The sequence below is a fragment of the Myxocyprinus asiaticus genome, chromosome 5 (assembly GCF_019703515.2).
Source record: "Myxocyprinus asiaticus isolate MX2 ecotype Aquarium Trade chromosome 5, UBuf_Myxa_2, whole genome shotgun sequence".
NCBI lineage: Eukaryota > Metazoa > Chordata > Actinopteri > Cypriniformes > Catostomidae > Myxocyprinus > Myxocyprinus asiaticus.
Window position 1 is genome coordinate 9,374,722 of NC_059348.1, and position 20,822 is coordinate 9,395,543.

The 20,822-nt window shown below is 39.8% G+C and overlaps 1 protein-coding gene across 1 annotated transcript in view; it reads right to left on the minus strand.

The window, feature by feature from the left end:
* The window catches only part of LOC127440569 (zinc finger protein 585A-like), a 56,208-nt gene extending 52,857 nt beyond the window's left edge, over nt 1-3,351 (minus strand). Inside the window, exons 1-2 of the mRNA XM_051697246.1 lie at nt 3,288-3,351; nt 2,607-2,642 (exon numbers count right to left, since the gene is read on the minus strand). The gene's annotated coding sequence lies outside the window, so the exon portion shown is untranslated. The remainder of the gene's footprint in view (nt 1-2,606; nt 2,643-3,287) is intronic.
* Nucleotides 3,352-20,822: the final 17,471 nt, after the last annotated feature.

The window sequence follows — 20,822 nt, forward strand, 5'->3', positions numbered from 1 at the left end:
CCTTGGAAGCCACAGAAGCAGTATAGCAGCCGGAGAGGGGGCCGGCTTTGGCTTTGAGAACAAAAGCGAGTCGAGAGCAAAGCGTCTTGAGTTTCAAAGGTTCACAGTAAACAACCCGTTCAGTCTCAAGCGCCGCTTATATAAAACAGCACTTGTGCCAGTCACATGTACGAGTATATTGCTTTTTTTTCATGTGCTTGTGTATACATTTACAAAATGTAACTTTTACAAATATGTCATTAACCAGAAGCTCTTTTCATTCATTTTCACTAAAAGAAACACACAATACAACACAATGCAATATATAAAAAACTGAATTGTTAAAAGGATAAGCTGTTCGGTGAAGCACAAGCATTATTACTGCATTTCAAGATTAGTATCTATGACAAATGAAGTGGATGTTCAATTGAATATTCAACATTAACTAAATAATTATGCCTGCACAGGGTTGTTGTTGATGAGAGAGCATGCAGATGAATGAATGTACCCAGCCACTTTCCAATGTTCCAGATGTTTCAAATGTGGAAATAAAGAAATAAAACAACAATTCACAGATAATACACTTGAGCAAGGACACAGGAGAGAGTGCCCGCTTGTCTCTAATGCTTGAGCTTAGTTACTGTCCACACACAGGCATCAAAACTCTGATTATCATGGAAAAGATACCTTTTATCACATGCCGCTGCGTTAGGACACGGTGTTAGATGTCTTGGAGTGACATTAGACAAGAAATGCCTTTAGACACAAAGATACGAGCTTGAAGAAACACATTTTATATTTTGAAGAACAGACAAAAGAAAAGCCGCCAATGCGTGTGTCTGATTCGCTGTTCAGAGGTTCGTTGGTGCTTTGGCGCTCACTTGTGCATTGCGAGCATGTCTCGCGGAACATGCGCATATGATGAGCTCTCAAGGTTCTCACGCAAGAATAGTGTCATCTATTAGAATGCTGCATATGATCTCAGACCATCTTAGGATGTATATGCAAATGACATGCAATGACATTGGGACTACAGGTGAATTGAGTGTCATCATAATTCACTACAGCCTCAGAAATTATTCTTGAACAAGAAGTTTCTTTTCCATGCTTGTCTACTCTTTAGCCTCCATTTGTATGTTGCAAAATTATCATTATGATAATAATTATAGCCTGGTATTATATGTTATTTAACTGTCCACTCTAATGTTTAATTCTTAACATGTACCTAAATAGCAACATTATTACACACTAAAGGCCAATTTATACTTCTGCGTCAAACCTGCAGCATAGGTGCGGCATACCTGCAGCAGACTGTCCATCAGGATAATAAAAAAGGATATCTGAGGTAACTTTGCATTTTCTCCAAAATTATTTTAAGATCTATGCCTCATATCACATTGTATTTATTTTAATCGAAAGCATCAGCTTTTTTAGTTGGCTATTTGGCCGATTCATTTCTAAAGCCACAGGGCGCCAAGAATCTCCTGCTTGCATACTAAGGAGCCGTCTGAGACAGGTAAACCACCAATCATAGTTAGTTTTGTTGTTCTGTGCCATCGTGTTACCACAACAACAGACTGGTGTGCAACGTGCCATTTAAACAGTCCCGCATATCAGCCCTGCAACAGATGCGTATGAGCTCATGATGTTAAAAGTGCTCGCCTGTTTCATTCTCAATTGGCCAGACTGGTTTGAACTGACAAAGTCTACAGTAACTCAGATAATCGCTCTGTACAATTGTGGTGAGAAGAATATCATCTCAGAATTCTGAGATGCGGGTTGGCTCTGTTTTGGCGGCACGAGGGGGACCTACACAATATTAGGCAGGTGGCTTTAATGTTGTGGCTGACTGGAGTATATCAGGTAGCCTCCTATATAAAGAGCATAGGCTCACCACTGAATGTAATGTGCTGTTTTGGCGGCACGAGGGGGACCTACACAATATTGGGCAGGTGGTTTTAATGTTGTGGCTGATCGGTGTACGTACACTTCATACTGTGAAATGTGTCAAACGTGCAGTACATCCATCAGCCAACGAAAATGATCAGTGAAAAAAGAAAAGTTGATGCAGAATACAGTGTGTTCAATAAGTCCTGGAATGTGAACTATTTCTTGACAGAGGTTAACGGTAAAGCTGTGTGTTTAGTTTGTAGGGAACAAATCACTGTATTTAAGGATTTCAATTTGAACCGCCACTTCCAGACAAAACATGAGGAAAAATACAAAAACCTGACTGAGGAGGAGAGAGCATGGACATCCGAGGTATAGACCTTAATCACAACAGCGCCATCTTTCGAGGCTGTAAGGGATAGACTTACCATCTCTTCAATGGCACGAACGGTTTAAATCTGTAAAAAACTCCTAGATCACATCTGATTTTGCAACTCATGTTTTCTGGAGTTCTTTGTCTACTGAGTGTTCTTGAAAATATATTTTTTCAATGTTTTGTCCGCGGAATGATCCAAAAACACTTTAAACTCAGTACAGCCCATTGAACAGACTGTACGTCTATCCCGCACAGCCTTGTTGTCATTCCCATTAAAAATGCCGCTACTGTGAATAAGGTCTGTTGGTAGCTTAAAGGGATAGTTCACCCAAAAACTAAAGTTCTCTCATCATTTACTCACCTTCATGCTATCCCAGATGTGTATGACTTTTTTCTTCTGCTGAACACAAATGAAGATTTTTAGAAGAATATTTCAGCTCTGTAGGTCAGTGCAATGCAAATTTATATTTAGATATTTATATAAATATTTGATCATGAAGAGATGATTTTGTGTCCAAAAAAGACACAAAAATGACATGTTCCACAATAAACACAGGTTTGATTTGTATTCACATTTCTCATGATGAGGTTATTAATAGACAACAATGACATTAATACAGTACTTAACTAAATGTACAAAAAGATGAAGATAAATGTTTGGGATTTGAACACATTATCAGGAAAATAACTTTATAAAGTAACTTTAAACACTCCTAAAATGCATTTTTTTTCTTTGTCTCTTTCTAATTTTTGCTTCAGCTCTTGTTACAGATAATTTATTGCATATTGATGGATGAAAAACTGCTTATCTTCTAACTTCTGCTAAATGACTAAATGTTTTTAATTTAATCCTCCATATTCATGTTATGATGAGTTTAGCTTGTTTTAATGATTAATTCACCTAAACAATGAGACTGAACAACATTATATTCGTTTTATATCACAAACGCTAAATTATTTCAAGTAATATTACCATGTTGTTTATGTGTAAAAGTGTTGTATTGCTTTATATATTTTAGTTAAAGCACTGAAAAACACAAACCTTTAATCAACTGAATCACAACACACGGTAGAGTCCTTATGACGTCACAATAACAACAACTTCTTCTTCTTGTGATGTTTAATGGCGGATCGGAAATCCAGTTCATGTTGCATTACCGACACATACTGGACTGGAGCGTCAATGCGAAAGGACAAACAAAAACGGTTTAATTTAAAAAATAAGAAAACATTAAAACATACATAAACTTAACCCGTTTGTATTCTTGTTTCTTTCAGAAAGCACAATACAGTTCTCTAATACTTTGTCCCCCTTGTTTCTTATCTAAAACAACTTCCAAAGATATATTCTGGATCCCCTTTTCTTGTAGTTTTTTCTGCAATAATTGTCTTGCTCTGTCATAAGTCCTACAATTAAACAGGACATGTTCCACTGTTTCCATCATCCCACAATGTATGCATAATCCAGTAGGATGCTATTTATTTTACTTAAAGGGCTAGTTCACCCAAAATGAAAATTCTCTCATCATTTACTCACCCTCATGCCATCTCAGATGTGTATGACTTTCTTTCTTCTGCTGAACACAAAGATTTTTGAAGAATTTTCAGCTCTGTAGATCTCTGCACTCTGCAAGTAAATGGGTACCAAAACTTTGAAGCTCCAAAAGCACATAAAGTCAGCATAAAAGTAATCCATAAGATTTGCAGTGGTTTAATCTATATCTTCAGAAGCAATGTGATAGGTGTGTGTTAGAAATAGATCAATATTTAAGTCCTTTTTACTATCAATCTCCACTTTCACATTCTTCTTCTTGTATTTTTGGTATTTGGCATTCTTTGTGCATATTGCCACCTACTGGGCAGCGTGGAGAATTTACAGTAAAAAAAAAAAAAAAGGGCCTTAAATATTGATCTGTTTCTCATCCACACCTATCATATCGCTTCAGAAGATATGGATTTAACCACTGGAGTCAAGTATTTTAAACATAGTTTCGTTCCCTTGATGCTTACATTTCTCTTTGCCTCCTTATTCTAAAGGTTCTGCCAGTGTTTAATTACAGTTTTTCTGATAATTACCTTTACTTCTGCTTTACTGATACTAATGACTGTTTATTGAACTCTATATTGCTAAATTTCAGTTAATTCTTTGCATGTTTGTTTACTATCTTGTTACTATCTTGTTTCCTTCCACTCCAACATGTGCTGGGATCCAGAGAAAGGTGATGATAATGCCTTAAGTCATTTATATAGGTATAAAATAGTGCTGTCAGCAATAATGCATGCAATTAATTTAAAATGTATAACGCGTAAATGTTTTCTTAATCGCGATTGAGGCAAGTACCGATTTGACATTAGATTCCTAGATTTTATTCAGCTCCGTGTGAGTTCTGAACACTGGTAAGAGGGAGGAATCCTTGCGATGTGTCCAGCGGGAACATTACATTCGTAAACACACTACAAACAAACACACAACAGTGAGTCCATGCTGGAGAAAGACTTTTCTCTTATAAAACAAACGCTAATGGGACTTGTGACAAAAGTTAAGTTCTTTGCGTCTTTTGAAAGTCAGCATTTTACCACATAAGCATGTAAATTCTTACAAGGCTGCTGTGCAGCTTGTTCTCCTGTGGAGGGTCTGTTGATGCTCCGCTCAAATTTAACATAATTCTGATATAACTTTGTACCCGTTGCCGCTGAGCTTCTGAAGCGTCAGCTAATGATTACCAGATAATTCAGATTAATTATATTTCCATCGGCAGTGTCAGCACTAAAACAGAACAAGACGTGCTTTTCATATGGAGTTCAATGCTGCACTTGCTGCCCTGAAACAAATCAGGTTCATTCCATATTCAAAATGAAAAGACAGCCTGATGACGATAAATATTGTGTAGGATGAGGGTTTAAGAGATTTTATGCACATTGCAATTAATAGTAGTTCTATCAATCAGTCAACATCCCACTTTGGTAAATGTTTAATGTTACTATAATTGGTGCTATTTTAGTGAATGTCTGTCTTTGTACTGTGGAGTTTGGAAAATGTTAATAAAGCATTATTGTTACATGTTGTTTTGTTCTATTGTGTTGTTCTTTCCAAAGAAAGAAAATAAATGCATTTTGACAGGAAATAAGTATATAAAGAGTCAAAATTGATCACTTTTAAAATCTGAGATTAATCACGATTAACTATGAAAAATCAAGAGATTAATCGCAATCAAAATTTTTAATCTACTGACAGCACTAGTATAGAAAAATTTCAAGAATTATGTCTTACCAGGGCCTGGGTAGCTCAGTGAGTAAAGACACTGACTACCACCCCTGGAGTCCCAAGTTCAAATCCAGGACATGCTGAGCAGTGGTGGGCCATGCATTTAAAGTCTAGGCCTTCAGTGTGATTCATGCCATTAAGAAAACACAGTTTCACAATGAATAAGACACCCCATTCCTTTGGGCATCATACATTATGTCGCAGCTAACTAGTAATACTAACTGACATTTTAAAAACACGTCCACGCACGAAAGCCAGAACTTGAAATGACACTTAAGGCTCAAGCAAGCCTAATTTTAACTGCAGCATGACTGTTTGTGAAATGAACTTCTCCCAAACAGACATTCAAAAATCATAATTATTCATATGAATCTACCAAGGAAGTCTATAATACCTGGAAAAATCTATCTAATAATATTTGTGATTTAAATGTTGCTTGCAATAAATTTCATTTCGTCAGGGTACACGCTTATGCTGCGTTCCATTCAAGTTGGATGTGGGATATTCCTACTTGATATCTCAGATCATAAATGCTTTCCATTCCCCGATACTCGGAACTGCAACACTCCCGTTAGCTTAGCAGGGGTTTGACTCTCATTAGAGATGTCTCCTAGCAACCCAATTGATAAACAATGCTGCAGCGCTAGCATTTGTGCTTCAGGTGTACGATTATCAAAAGAGATTATAATGTTTTATACACCTGTTTCTGCAGGCATTTGTTAAACAAACTTTAATATCATGTAATGTGGAAACGAACACATTTATTGATCTTACTTTATAAAGTGAATGTTTATCACTTACTTTGTATATCTCCCTGAGTGTTGACATGTTTGTGTGACATCATGGCCCTGCATCTCGGCGAAATAGGAGTTGAGAATTTCTGCACGAGCCTACAAGTTGTAATTCTGACTTCAAGATGCATTCCATTGGACTTTTCCTAGTAGGAAGTTGTAAAATCCGACTTTCCAAGTTGAATGGAATGCAGCACTACTTTTCAAAACTTGATCCGACACTGAATGCTCAAGTAGCCTAATTTACACTTAGAAAACTCCTGATGTTGCTATAACAATGCAAAAAGCACTTACCAATTTGCTTGAAGTGAAAATCAGTCACTGCCATCAGTCGACTCGTCAGCAAGTCGACGAATCAGTCGACTCGTCAGTAAGATCTCGCGCTCTTCGCTTTCAAATTACGTCACTTAAAGCGTGATTGTGTCACTCAAGGCCAGCTAGAAGGCCTCGACCGGGACATATCCTAAAGATCACACCCACCAAGAATAAATAAATCAATCTGATTGGCTGATGAATGTGAAAATCTGACATTAGATGCCCATTCATTTGCACTGTTGAGGGATTCTGTGGAAATTCTGAAGGCCTGAGGGGGTGGAGCACAAACTCATGCGCTGCTTCAGCTTCGGGCATGTGATTTGTGAAAAAGTTGTCAGGCTTCGCTTGTAATCATCAAGGAATAAATTCTGACTGGATAAACTTTTCATTTTTCTCTATTTGTTTGTAGATTAATTAAGAGTGGAAAGCGATTTAAAATACACAGGCAAAAAGGTCAATGAGAATGAAAGGATGAAAAATATTTATTTATTTGGCATGTTAGGCCATCAGAGAAGGCTTTGCTGGCCCTGAGAATTCGCCACTGGTGCTGAGTGACTCCAGCCAGGTCTCCTAAGCAACCAAATCGGCCCGATTGCTAGGGAGTGTAGAGTCACATGGAGTAACCTCCTCGTGGTCACTATAATGTGGTTCTCGCTCTCGGTGGGGCACGTGGTGAGTTGTGCGTGGATGCCACGGAGAATAGCGTGGGCCTCTACACGGGCTATGTCTCTGTGGTAACACACTCAACAAGCCACGTGATAAGATGCGTGGATTGACAGTCTCAGATGCGGAGGCAACTGAGAGCCATCCTCCGCCACCCGGACTAAGGTGAGTCACTATTCCATCACGAGGACTTAGAGCGCACTGGGTATTGGGCATTCCAAATTGGGGAGAAAAGGGGAGAAAAAAAAAAAAGAATTACGTCTTGGCCTGCAGTCAGATTGGCCAGACAGCATTCAAGGCTGCCAGGGAGTCTGAACAAATCACTCCCCTCTTTAGTTATACTTCCTCCACCCACTGGAGAGTCAATAAAATAGCTACCAACTAGACTAAATTCTAATAAAATATCTGGGGCATACTATAAAATATCTGGGGCTCTTTTCCTAATGATTACCTGATATTGTGGTAGAAATACTGCTGACCCTGTTTTCTCAGTCACTGGATCGTTTGATTCATCTGTACAAAAGTGTCATATTACTATATTTCTGATTAATGAAATGGCTAACAAGTACATCAACTGATACAGTTCTGTTTCTTTACTTCATCTAGTAGCTGAAGGTCAATTATAGGCATTAAAAACATCCATGGTGGAACAGCGGGCAATGGTACTCAATGGTATGACTTTAATCCCTATTATCTAGACTCATTTAATACGCCAAGCCAGGGGTGTCAAACTCAATTTCAAGTGTTATTCAGCGTAAAATGTGTCCTCAAAGGGCCGGTTGAAAATGTGGCACCGTCACAGGCACTTGCACACCTCCTTCCATTCTGCTGTTCTCATAATTGATCCGGGTAACGGCTAGTGTTGATAATGATCTGTGCTGCAAGGTTAAGACTGGTGCATGAGTAAACTCACCGGCTCCATCCATTGAGCTGTGCTGATAATCGGTCATTATTCACGCAGAAAGCACTAACTGATTGGACAGTGAGATGTTCTGCTCACCTGCAATCCAATGTTTCAAAAATGTACTCGCAGGTCACATAAAATGAGGTGGCAGGCCAGATTCGGCCCGCAGACCTTGACACCTGTTCACTAAGCTGTTGGCTGTCCATCCTATGCTACTGCTGTTACCTCGTGCATGCTCTGAACATTCTGCAAATTCTTAGTTGGGTGTATGTCATTTTGCCCTTTTAGAGAAGCACTATAACATTGCCAGTTGTTTGTGCCTCTCTTTTAAAGGCTTTCCATTCATCTCTACTTGAAGGGCAGGTATTTTTATGTTGTTTGCTCATCTGCAATATGTCTAAGAAGTTTCCTCTCGGATGTCATAAGGATATTCAGCAGATGTCTTTGAGACATATATGATTTAAAATGTATATAAATCTGTTTTTTTAAGATGTTTATCAGATGTTTATTAGAATGCAAAGTTTTCAGATGAAAAAGACATCTTAAATTAGACATCTTGGAGATGCACATGTACAGGTGCATCTCAATAAATTAGAATGTCATGGAAAAGTTCATTTATTTCAGTAATTCAACTCAAATTGTGAAACTCGTGTATTAAATAAATTCAATGCACACAGACTGAAGTAGTTTAAGTCTTTGGTTCTTTTAATTGTGATGATTTTGGCTCACATTTAACAAAAACCCACCAATTCACTATCTCAAAAAATTAGAATATGGTGACATGCCAATCAGCTAATCAACTCAAAACACCTGCAAAGGTTTCCTGAGCCTTCAAAATGGTCTCTCAGTTAGGTTCACTAGGCTACACAATCTAAAGGGAAGACTGCTGATCTGACAGTTGTCCAGAAGACAATCATTGACACCCTTCACAACGAGGGTAAGCCACAAACATTCATTGCCAAAGAAGCTGGCTGTTCACAGAGTGCTGTATCCAAGCATGTTAACAGAAAGTTGAGTGGAAGGAAAAAGTGTGGAAGAAAAAGATGCACAACCAACCGAGAGAACCACAGCCTTATGATTGTCAAGCAAAATCGATTCAAGAATTTGGGTGAACTTCACAAGGAATGGACTGAGGCTGGGGTCAAGGCATCAAGAGCCACCACACACAGACATGTCAAGGAATTTGGCTACAGTTGTCGTATTCCTCTTGTTAAGCCACTCCTGAACCACAGACAATGTCAGAGGCGTCTTACCTGGGCTAAGGAGAAGAAGAACTGGACTGTTGCCCAGTGGTCCAAAGTCCTCTTTTCAGATGAGAGCAAGTTTTGTATTTCATTTGGAAACCAAGGTCCTAGAGTCTGGAGGAAGGGTGGAGAAGCTCATAGCCCAAGTTGCTTGAAGTCCAGTGTTAAGTTTCCACAGTCTGTGATGATTTGAGGTGCAATGTCATCTGCTGGTGTTGGTCCATTGTGTTTTTTGAAAACCAAAGTCACTGCACCCGTTTACCAAGAAATTTTGGAGCACTTCATGCTTCCTTCTGCTGCCCAGCTTTTTAAAGATGCTGATTTCATTTTCCAGCAGGATTTGGCACCTGCCCACACTGCCAAAAGCACCAAAAGTTGGTTAAATGACCATGGTGTTGGTGTGCTTGACTGACCAGCAAACTCACCAGACCTGAACCCCATAGAGAATCTATGGGGTATTGTCAAGAGGAAAATGAGAAACAAGAGACCAAAAAATGCAGATGAGCTGAAGGCCACTGTCAAAGAAACCTGGGCTTCCATACCACCTCAGCAGTGCCACAAACTGATCACCTCCATGCCACGCCGAATTGAGGCAGTAATTAAAGCAAAAGGAGCCCCTACCAAGTATTGAGTACATATACAGTAAATGAACATACTTTCCAGAAGGCCAACAATTCACTAAAAATGTTTTTTTTATTGGTCTTATGATGTATTCTAATTTTTTGAGATAGTGAATTGGTGGGTTTTTGTTAAATGTGAGCCAAAATCATCACAATTAAAAGAACCAAAGACTTAAACTACTTCAGTCTGTGTGCATTGAATTTATTTAATACACGAGTTTCACAATTTGAGTTGAATTACTGAAATAAATGAACTTTTCCATGACATTCTAATTTATTGAGATGCACCTGTACTACAGTATCTGGGTTCATGCACTGTTAATGTTTTGATATTTTTTAGATTGGAAAATGTTTACCTTGTGTCATACAAATGCTGCACAAGTAGATATTTAACGCAATAAATACCCTCTTCATTGCTGTTATTTTCATTGTTGGGGAGTATGAGAAACCGCTCTAAAGGATTCAGTGCCTGAGATGTCCAAGTGATTCACGGACTGAATCGCAAACCAATTCAGATCATTTTGCTATCCCGTTTGACCTATTGTTTGAAAAGAACCAGCTCATTCGTGAATGGGGCATTGCTAGTTCTAATTCAGCCAACAGAAATACGGTAGCCTACACAGGACATAATAGCTGTCAGGGAAAATGTTTCTCATCTTTATGAAAAGGCTAATCTGCCGGGCGCTGCTACACAAATTTGTTGGGGGTGTTACGGTGGTGCTATGAACTTCCTTGGGGTGGCTGAAGGACCTGCAAGCTCCCCCTTAGCACTGCCCATGGCATAAGAAATTGATGTAAAAGAAAACAAGCACTGTTTGATGTACTTCTTAACATTAAAGACCATTTTGCAGTTCTTTAGTATGACGAATATTTTGGAATGCCATGCAATCGTACGTTGCCTTACAGTGTGAGTGAACTTGCAGATATTACATTTGTTGCAAGTGCCTAGCTATATATTAGCAACTGGCTTGCTTTCCAGAAAAAAAAGTGTACTATTGTTGTAGCCTAGTAACTGGCTTGATAAAATTAGTCTAGCCTTACCTTAACATTAACCTCAACAAGACCAGGTCTGTACTGATCTGTAATGATCAGTGGCCCTGTGGTATAATGACCATTTAAATATTAAGACATCAACTAAATGTTATATTTGGCTACGTATCTATGGTGTTGATGGTAGTTTTTTAAACGTTCAGGGTTCTTTTCAAAGTTCTTTGTTATATGTATATTTAAAGGAATGTATATTTAAGAAAACAACAATAAAGTTTGTTTATCGTTCAACCCGTTTTTGTAATGTAATTCAATACTGTGATGATACCGTATACCGTGAAAATTTGATACCGTCATATGCCTACATTTGGGAAGGGATCATTTAGACAAGCTTCGCGATTTAAATTGTAATATGATCCATTGGATCATCTCATATTGATGCATGGCTGAGTGTGTCCCAAACACGCGCCACTAGCTTGTGCAGTACTTACTGAACGCTCAATGCAGACTGTTTTAAAACGCAGCATTTGGTTTATTAAATGTACAAGGCCACATCGCGATTTCAATTTTAATTCAATCCATAATGCTTTGATGGATATCATACCAATGTCTCAGAGGTCAAAATCTGCAGGTTTTAAAGGCTTTGGATGGTTTTCCACTTTAATGTGAAAATGACAATGTATAAAAATGTAATATTACATGTTCATATGAGTGCCAAGCTCTCTTCATTGTGTGGCTAGTTTTAATTCTGGACTATGCATTTCAAATCAGTTTTTTAGTTTTTACAGAGAGTGGTCTCCAAAAAATGTCCTTTTTTATCATGTCCGTAACTCAAGTTAATTTCCCAATCAAAACTGGAAAAAAAACAACAACAACAACTTTAGCCTGAACATTTTCTAATGTCTGCTCTGTATCTGCAGGGGTTTATGATCATACATACAAATGGTTTGATATGCTGGCAATGAGTACTAAGTGTGTAATGGTTCAAATTTCTCATGGTTCAGTTTGTATTACGGTTTTAGGGTCACGGTTTCAGTATTTGTTATATTCAGGGGGAAAAAAACATTACTGCAATAATGTTAATGTAAAAATATTCTATTTGGTAACAGACACTTCAAGAGATTTCCCCTCACTACAAATCACCATGGTTTTACTACAGTAACCATAGTTTAAACATTGTATTTGTAGTCAAATCATAGTAACCACAAAATGAACATGGTTACTATACTATAGTAAAATCAAGGTTACTATATGGAAACTACAGTATTACTGTTGTAAAACAATGGTTAATTGTATCAAAATAACGATTTCTGCCAAGAAAACCATGGTGACACCAGTCCTTGTTATTACAGTCATGGTAACTACAATATTACCATAGAAAAACCATGGTTCATTTTCATTTGGATTCTTAACTTAACAGAAATGCTGGCTCAGCAGTTAAGGCTCTGGGTTACTGATGAGAAGGTTGGGGGTTCAAGCCCCAGCACTGCCAAGATGCCACTGTCCTTGAGCAAGGCCCTTGACCCTATCTCCTCCAAGGGTACCGTATCATGGCTGACCCTGCGCTCTGACCCCAGCTTAGCTGGGATATGTGAAAAAAAAGAATTTCACTGTATATGTGTGATCAATATATATATTTTTTAATTAATTAACTAAAACATAATAATAATAATAATTCTCTAATTACTAACTCAACATTTTAACTTAATACCTGCATTATTTCACTACATGCATCAACATAAAGTGCATTTCAAACTCAACTCAACATATATTCAACATTCAGTTAACTATAAAATAAATAAACTTGCTATTAAAATGAATACGAGAATGGATGTCGTAACGCGACTTGAGTATTTTAATCATACGTGGAAATCCCACATCATCAATGGAGTAAGGGCAACATAACTTAGTTTGGCTATGAACACCCCAAGTGCTTTAGTTCTTGTTTCATGTCTGTCCAAACTAGCACCAAGTGCCTGATTAAAGACGGAAGGGAGTGTGTCTGTGTGCAGTTTCGGGCTCACCTATGGCTCTGTGCACACCGTGCACTATACTGTTTATCCTCAGGTGATGTCGGTGTAAATAGCTAATCAAATATCGATGTATTACCAATATACGGTACTCGCGTCGATCAACGTCATCAAACAGTGCCTGTTTTGAATACGTTTTTTTGACCATCGCTGTTGTAATTGACTGCATAAAGAAAAAATTCCCAGACAGGAGACTTAAATGACGCAGGGGCTTTTCCCTTGCGGCTTGTTTTCTCCGCTTGCCATTTTGCCAAATAATGCATGCAGAACTGTGATGTCATCAACTGATTTAACATACTAATAATTAATAGGACAGTTTCTCTCTGTATGTTGACCCACGTGAAACACAGGTGAAGTGTGTCCATCTACAGAGCCATACAGATGCATTAGCAGAGGTTACAAATGCACATGTCTATTTGCCACTTTATTTTCTTTGCCAGACTGTATGATCCAGATGCGATATTAAACTAGAGATGAACCGCGGCGCAAATGCTTACCGAACCGTGGTTGGCAAACTGTATGGTTAATTTTTTAACTGAGAACCGTTACACTCCTAATGATTACTGTACATGTAAAGTTAAATTTCACATTTTCACTGCAAATACCACGTCGGTAAAGCCGCAATTGCCCCTAACAATGGCAAATTTTAACCTGTCAGCCACTGTGGCAATGTTTCAAACCCATTTATTTTCCAACCATTATATTTCTCTTGACTGATTAAAATAAACCTGTCTTACTTGAATGAAGTCCTGATGGGTGAAAATCAGTAGCCTCGAACCACTTGTTTGATTTTGTTTGTCATGTTCCTGTTGGACACTGGCTGTTGGTTGCTGGCTGCCCCACTGCCATTGGACTCTCCTTTGCTGCTGGCCCACCTGCAAAACATCATTGTTCCTAGGTTCAGCCACCCAGCATAGCCCTCCTCCTTCCCTTCCCTTGTTTCTAGCCAGTCAGTTCTCCACCCACCCTGCGACTGTGTTTTTGCCCTTTGGGGATCTTTAAGTTTGTTTTGCCTCAACAATAAAGCCTTTTTGGTTTACTTTGATGCAACTTCCTCATCACGGCAGACGGGCGGGACTTCATCGATAGAGCGCTTAAAGACATCTTCAACATCTGTCTCAATGAGCCCCTTAACCCTTGGGAGATAAGAGGGCTGGGGATTCTCTCTTTCTGGATATTCATGGGCTATGTTTTCCACCATGGGGAGCCTAAACCCCCATTCCAAGGGGAGCCCCACCCCCGTGCTGACTGTTTCGCCCTCCCACATTTGGTTCCATCTCCCTGTCTGCCTCACCAGATCCTGCACTTCAGGAGGCCCCTCCAGGCCTCGCTCCTCTGTCTGCCCTGCCTGGTTCCCCTTGGCCAGCACCACCAGAGTCTGCCCCTGATTTAGAGCCTCAAGACCTCATCCCTGCTCTGGAGCTGCCCTACCCCACTGTGGAACTGGAGCTTCCAAATCACACTCCTGCCTCGGAGCCGTCCCCATGGTTTCCCCCCCCACCCTCCCTCGGTCTTCCTGCTGGTCTTCTCTTTGCCTTCCAACTCCTCCTGCTCCCCCTGGATTGTCCTGCCTAATTCCCCCTGCTCTGATCCGCCAGCACCTCCCTGGACTTCATTCTAAGGCCTCGTCCTTTATTCCAAGCCAACCCCTTTTTTCCCCACCCACCCTTCCTCCCTCAACCTGTCCCATCGACACCTCCCTGGGTTGCCCTGCCTGAACCCTCTAGGTCTGATCCTATATCAGCATTTGATCGGCCTATTGGCCACCCTGCTCTCTGGATATTGGCATCGCCCACTAAAAAAACCATATTGTTTAACCACTAATGTGTGTTACGTTGTAACTTTACTCACCGGTAGTGATGATCTACAACCACTTGTAATATGATGGAGTAACTTCCTTTATGATTAAAATAATCCTTTGAATTATCACACATTTAGGGAGCCCCTCTCTCTCCTCAAGGCCATCAACAATTGCCTGTAGTTTTTCTCCCATAGGCAAACTGATAAAATTCATTTGTATCGTGCGTCTGACAAACACAACTCCCACAAATACACATACAGTGGTGCACAGTTGCTTTGCCAAGGCCAAAAAACTAGGCTAAAGTTTTGAAGTCAGTACCGGTTGCGAGATACCACAGCACAACTTCAATCCTCATCTATAATCCAGCATTTTGGATGGAAAAGTGTTCTAAATTGCAGCAATACTCAACGCATCATATCAACACGATGAATGATCTTTCAATGTATCAATCAAACTCGCAGTTCCAAGTGACGGCATGTGAGGAGCAGACGTGTAAACGGCGAGCTCTACGCACTTTGCTGATTTTTGGTTATTTTTGTGTCATAAACCGGTGAGATTTGATACACCCTGCTAAAAATTTGTTCTTTGAAGTTAACATGGCAAAGAATTCAAAATCCTTGGGCTCTGGAGATATTAAAAGACACTTACGTGCTCAAGCTGAAACCTCAGACAGGCCCGCAGACCAGGGACTCGGTTTGGCTGGTGCGGCGGGTGAAATCCAGCAGCAACTGGCAAGAATGTCTGTGATGCTGACGAAGGTTGTTGCCGACTTACAGCGGATCTTGCTGTAATACGTCGATCGATTACGGCGATGGAAACAAAATTCTCTGAGTTGGTTACAAGAATTGGGGACGTCGAGAGACAGATCGATTATCTGGAGTCATCGGAGAGGGAATTAGCTGCTAATCCGCTAGCGACCAAGATAAATGTGCAACGCATTTTGGAAAAACTGGAGGATTTGAAGAATCGTAGCCGGAGAAACAACTTCTGAATTGTATATGAATATCGAGATATGGTGAAATTCCTGGATGAGCTCTTCCCTAGTCTGCTCGACATAACAGGCCATAAGCTGGAAATCGAGCGAGCTCACAGAGTCTCGGTTCGGAGATCCGCTGAGGCAGACAGGCCCCAATCAATTCTGGCCAAATTCCTGAGATCATCCAATAAAGATTTTGTGTTGCATGAGGCGAGGAGCAAAGGAAAGCTTACTTGGAAAAATCACAGCATTTTCTTGTTCCCAGACTTTGCGAATTCAACAAGAGAGAAACGTGATCGATTCAAGGAATGCAAGAAACTCTTATATCAACAGAAGATTGCTTTTGTACTGATGTTTCTGGCCAAACTGAGAATAGATACTAAAGATGGCCACAAAGTATTTACATGCCCGCAGCAGGCCCTGTCTTTCATAGAGTCAATGGAGTGAGTTAGCCATTTGGTGTTTCTCATGTGGCCCCCGAGTGGATTGACTCGCTGTACATATACTCGACTGTCTGAGGAAGCTGGGCGCCATTTTGTTTCTTTTTGTGTTGGTTCCGCCTAGCTGCTGGAGTTTGTTTTGTGTAGTAACACTCCTTCAAGAAACTCTTGCATCGACGGAGGATCACTTTCACACTGATGTTTCCGACCAAATTGAGAATAGATACTAAGGATGGCCGCAAAATATTTACATGCCCACAACAAGCGATGTTTTTCATAAACTCGATGGACTGAGGAAGTATTAGTGTGTTTCTCACGTTGCCCACAAGTAGCTTGTCTTGCTGAATATACACTCGACCGTCCGAGGAAACTGGGCACCTTTTTTGTTTCTCTTGGAGTTTGTTTTGTGGAATAACACTCCTTCGGGACAGCTGTGGATGAAACTGCTCGTTCTTTGTGTTTATGCCTCCTATTGGCTGGAGTTTGTTTTGTGGAGTATTTTTTTAGGACATTGGGAGGATTAAGTCATCTGCTGCACTCATGAACAGCCGGCTCACTGAAAATTAGTTTGACTGTCCAAGGAAACTGAATGGATTTTATTTTTTTGTGTGTGTGTGCTGGTTCTGCTAGTGGCTAGCATTTGTTTTGTCGAGGAACACACCTTCGATACAGTTTTGTGAATTAATCTTCACATTCTTGGTGTTTATTCTGCCTATTTGCTGGAGTTTGTTTTATATATTATTTTCTGTTATGTAATTCTGTCTCACAGAACCTGTATAGAAGCACTGGACTTAAGCAATACGACAGCAAAGTTGTCACAGGGACTCTCGTAGGCGTACATGGACCTTTTGAGTTTAGAGAGATGGATGCCGGTTGGCGCTGTTGTGCATGGGGTTAATGCACACGTTTTTCTTTTTTCTGTTTGTTTGGTTCTGGGAAAAGTTCTGGGGTTGATTGTTGCACTAATGTTGGAAGGTGGTCTTTATAATTTTGTTTTTGACACAATCAATTTTTTTCTAACATGTCAAAATGTCAAATGTTAAAATGAGTGGATTATCTCTCTCCACATGGAATGTGAATGGGTTGGGGCACCCCATAAAAAGAAGGAAGGTTATTTCTTTTCTTAAACGTAAGAAATATGATATTGTGTTTCTTCAAGAAACGCATCTTTTCCTGCAGGAAGCTGAAAAATTTGGGAAGATATGGGGTGGACATGTTTTCTTTAGTGCTTGCTCAACTAAGAGCAGGGGAGTCATTACATTGATAAGTAAATATCTACAATTCAAATGTCTCAAACAGATTAAAGATAAATTAGGAAGAGTCATTATTGTTTTAGCAGAAATTCAGGGGCAAAGGTTGATTTGGACAAATATTTATGCACCTAACATTGATGATCAGGGGTTTTTTATAGATCTTCAAGGGAAGTTACAAGCCGCTGGCACCCCTCATGATATAATACTGGGAGGAGACTTTAATCTATTGATGGATTCAGTCCTTGATCATAGTGAAGCAAAAGTGTGCAAGCCCCCTAGAGCAACACTGACGCTTCACAGGATGTGTAAAAATCTTGGTCTTACAGATATTTGGAGACTTTTGAACCCATCTGGTAGGGACTATACATTTTTTTCATCAGTCCATAAGATTTATTCTAGAATAATTTTTTTTATTTTTTTATATCTAAGTCCCTCATTTCATCGTTGTTGACTGCTCAATTGGAAACATCTTAGTTTTGGATGCCCTGGTGTGTTTAGAGGAGTTGCCACATACGGAGAAAAAGAAATCATATAGTTGGTGCTTTAATGTATCCCTTTTGCAAAATCCTGATTTTTAACCAATGTTAAAGGCTGAAATTAATGTTTATATGGAGACCAACTGGTCCTCAGTTTCCTCTGTGGGCACAGCTTGGGAGGCACTTAAGGCAGTTCTTAGGGGTCGGATCATGCAGTACACCTCATTCATCAAAAAATCCAAAGCACAAAAATTCGTGGAGTTAGAAGGGAATATTAAAAGTGCCGAGGCAGAGCTGAAGTGCCAATGTCGTCTGATGGCCTCAGGGAATTGACCCGATTGAAATACAGTTACGTTATGACATCTCTTATACATATAGATCAAGTGGGGTTTATTCAGGGTCGTAGCTCTTCTGATAACATTAGGCATTTCATCAGTATAATGTGGTCAATGGCGAATGATCAGACTCCGGTCGCTGCCATCTCACTTGATGCCGAAAAGGCGTTTGATATGGTTGAATGGGATTATCTTTTTAAGATTTTGGAAATATATGGGTTCGGAAATACTTTTATTGAATGGATTAAGTTACTTTATAGACACCCGGTAGCGGCGGTACAAACAAATTGATTAATTTCAGATTATTTTACTCTGTCCCCTTTATTGTTCTGTCTTGCCCTGGAACCATTAGCAGCCGCAATAAGAAAGGAGGATGATTTTCCAGGGGTGATGGTGGGAGGGATGGCGCATAAACTTTTGCTTTACGCAGATTATATTTTATTATTTGTCACCGACCCCATTAAGTCTATGCCTTGCCTCCACAGGATTATTAATTCCTTCTCTAAATTCTCAGGATACAGAGTTAATTGGTCTAAATCCAAAGCTTTGTCTCTGACAGCATACTGCCCAGTAACAGCTTTTCAACCGGGCACCTTCCAGTGGCCCAAACAGGGCATCAAGTATTTGGGCATTTTATTCCCGGCAAATTTGTGTGATTTAGTTAGAGTTAATTTTGACCCTTTAATAAAAAGGTTTTCGAGCGATGTGAACAGGTGGGTTTCATTACATTTATCTATGTTAGGGAAGGTTTTTAAAATGAATTGTATTCCAAAATTCAACTACCTGCTACAGTCTCTCCCTGTAGATGTCCCCCTCTCTTATTTCAAGCAATTTGATAGCATAGCAAAGACCTTCATTTGGAATGGTAAACGTCCCAGATTGCATTTCAACAAATTACATAGACCGATTGACAAAGGTGGGCCAGGCCTACCCAAGATTTCTTAGACAGTTTTATTATTATGCATTCAGTCTAAGACATTTGGCTCATTGGTAGCATCCACCTGAGAGAGCCCCTCCCTGGTTTTGTATTGAATCAGAATCAGAATCAGCTTTATTGCCAAGTATGCTTACACATACAAGGAATTTGTCTTGGTGACAGGAGCTTCCAGTGTACAACAATACAAAAACAATACAAAAACAGCAGCGAGACATAGATAATAAAAAAAAAAATAATAATTATACATATATGTACATACACACACAGACACACAAAAACATACATACACACATACACATATGTAGTGTAATCTAATACAAATCTGTTATCTGTTATGTACAGTGCAAATACAAATTGTTAGGTTCAGTGCTGATGTTTTTTTGTTTTTTCTCAGAGGAAGGAAATGGCAGAAGAGGTTGGATGAGGTTGGACAGGAAGTTCTTGCCCCTATTTTGCCATTGCAAAGCCTTTCTGTCAAACTAACTGGAGAAGTTAAGTTACCCCCCATTATCTCGCATTTGCACTCGGTATGGACAAAAGTGTCCAAGGAGTTTGATTCAGACATTTATTTGAATGCTACCTCGAGCATATTGCTGAACCCAAAATTATGTATTGATAAGTTCCCCTTCTGCTGGTCAGAGTGGATTGTTAGGGGGGTTACTACACTTGGTGACCTATATGAGAGTGGAGTGTTGAGATCCTTTGATAATTTGGTTCAACATTTTAGGATTCCCAGATCTCAGTTTTTTAGGTATTTACAGTTGTGCCACCTGCTCTGTACTATTTTTGAGAGTAGCATTCACCCCCCTAAAGCGGCAGATACTCTGGGAGTGATGATTACTGCTTTTGGAAAAGGTCATGAGGCATCAATGTACTACTCCCAGCTAATTCAGAGTCTGGGGGAAGAAGCTTCAACTTCCCTCAAGAGATTATGGGAGAAAGATATAAACTTGGTATTGGAGGAGGGAGAGTGCTCTAGGATTCTAAAAAACATCAGGTCTGCATCTAGAGATGCAAAGGTGCTCCTTATGCAATTCAAGATTTTACATCGATTTTATTGGACCCCCTCTAGACTGTATAGGCTTGGTCTTAAAGACAAACCCATCTTCTGCTGATGCCAATCAGAGGATGGAGACATAACCCATGTCTTTTGGGGGTTTGTTAAGATCCAGGAGTTCTGGTTGAAAGTTCAGAGTCTTGTATGTGATGTATTGGGCACTCTGCTCTCATTTTGCCCCAGACTCTGTATTTGGGCGATGAGGCGGTCATCGACGTTGAGAATGGGCACGTGGAGAGTTGGGTCCTAATTAGCATCATGATCACCAGACAGGTTATTTTAAGGGGTTGGAGGTCGGCTGGGGCACCCTTATTTCATGTGTGGTGTTCAGAGATGGGGAGGGTGGTGGCCTTTGAAGAGTGGTTGTATAGAAGGCTGGGCAATCGGGGGTTATTTGATAGGAAATGGGGCAGCTATTTGGCCTTTTTGGAAGGCTTTCGGGGAGGGGTAGTGGAGAGAGATCTCTAGTTTTAAATGTGTGTT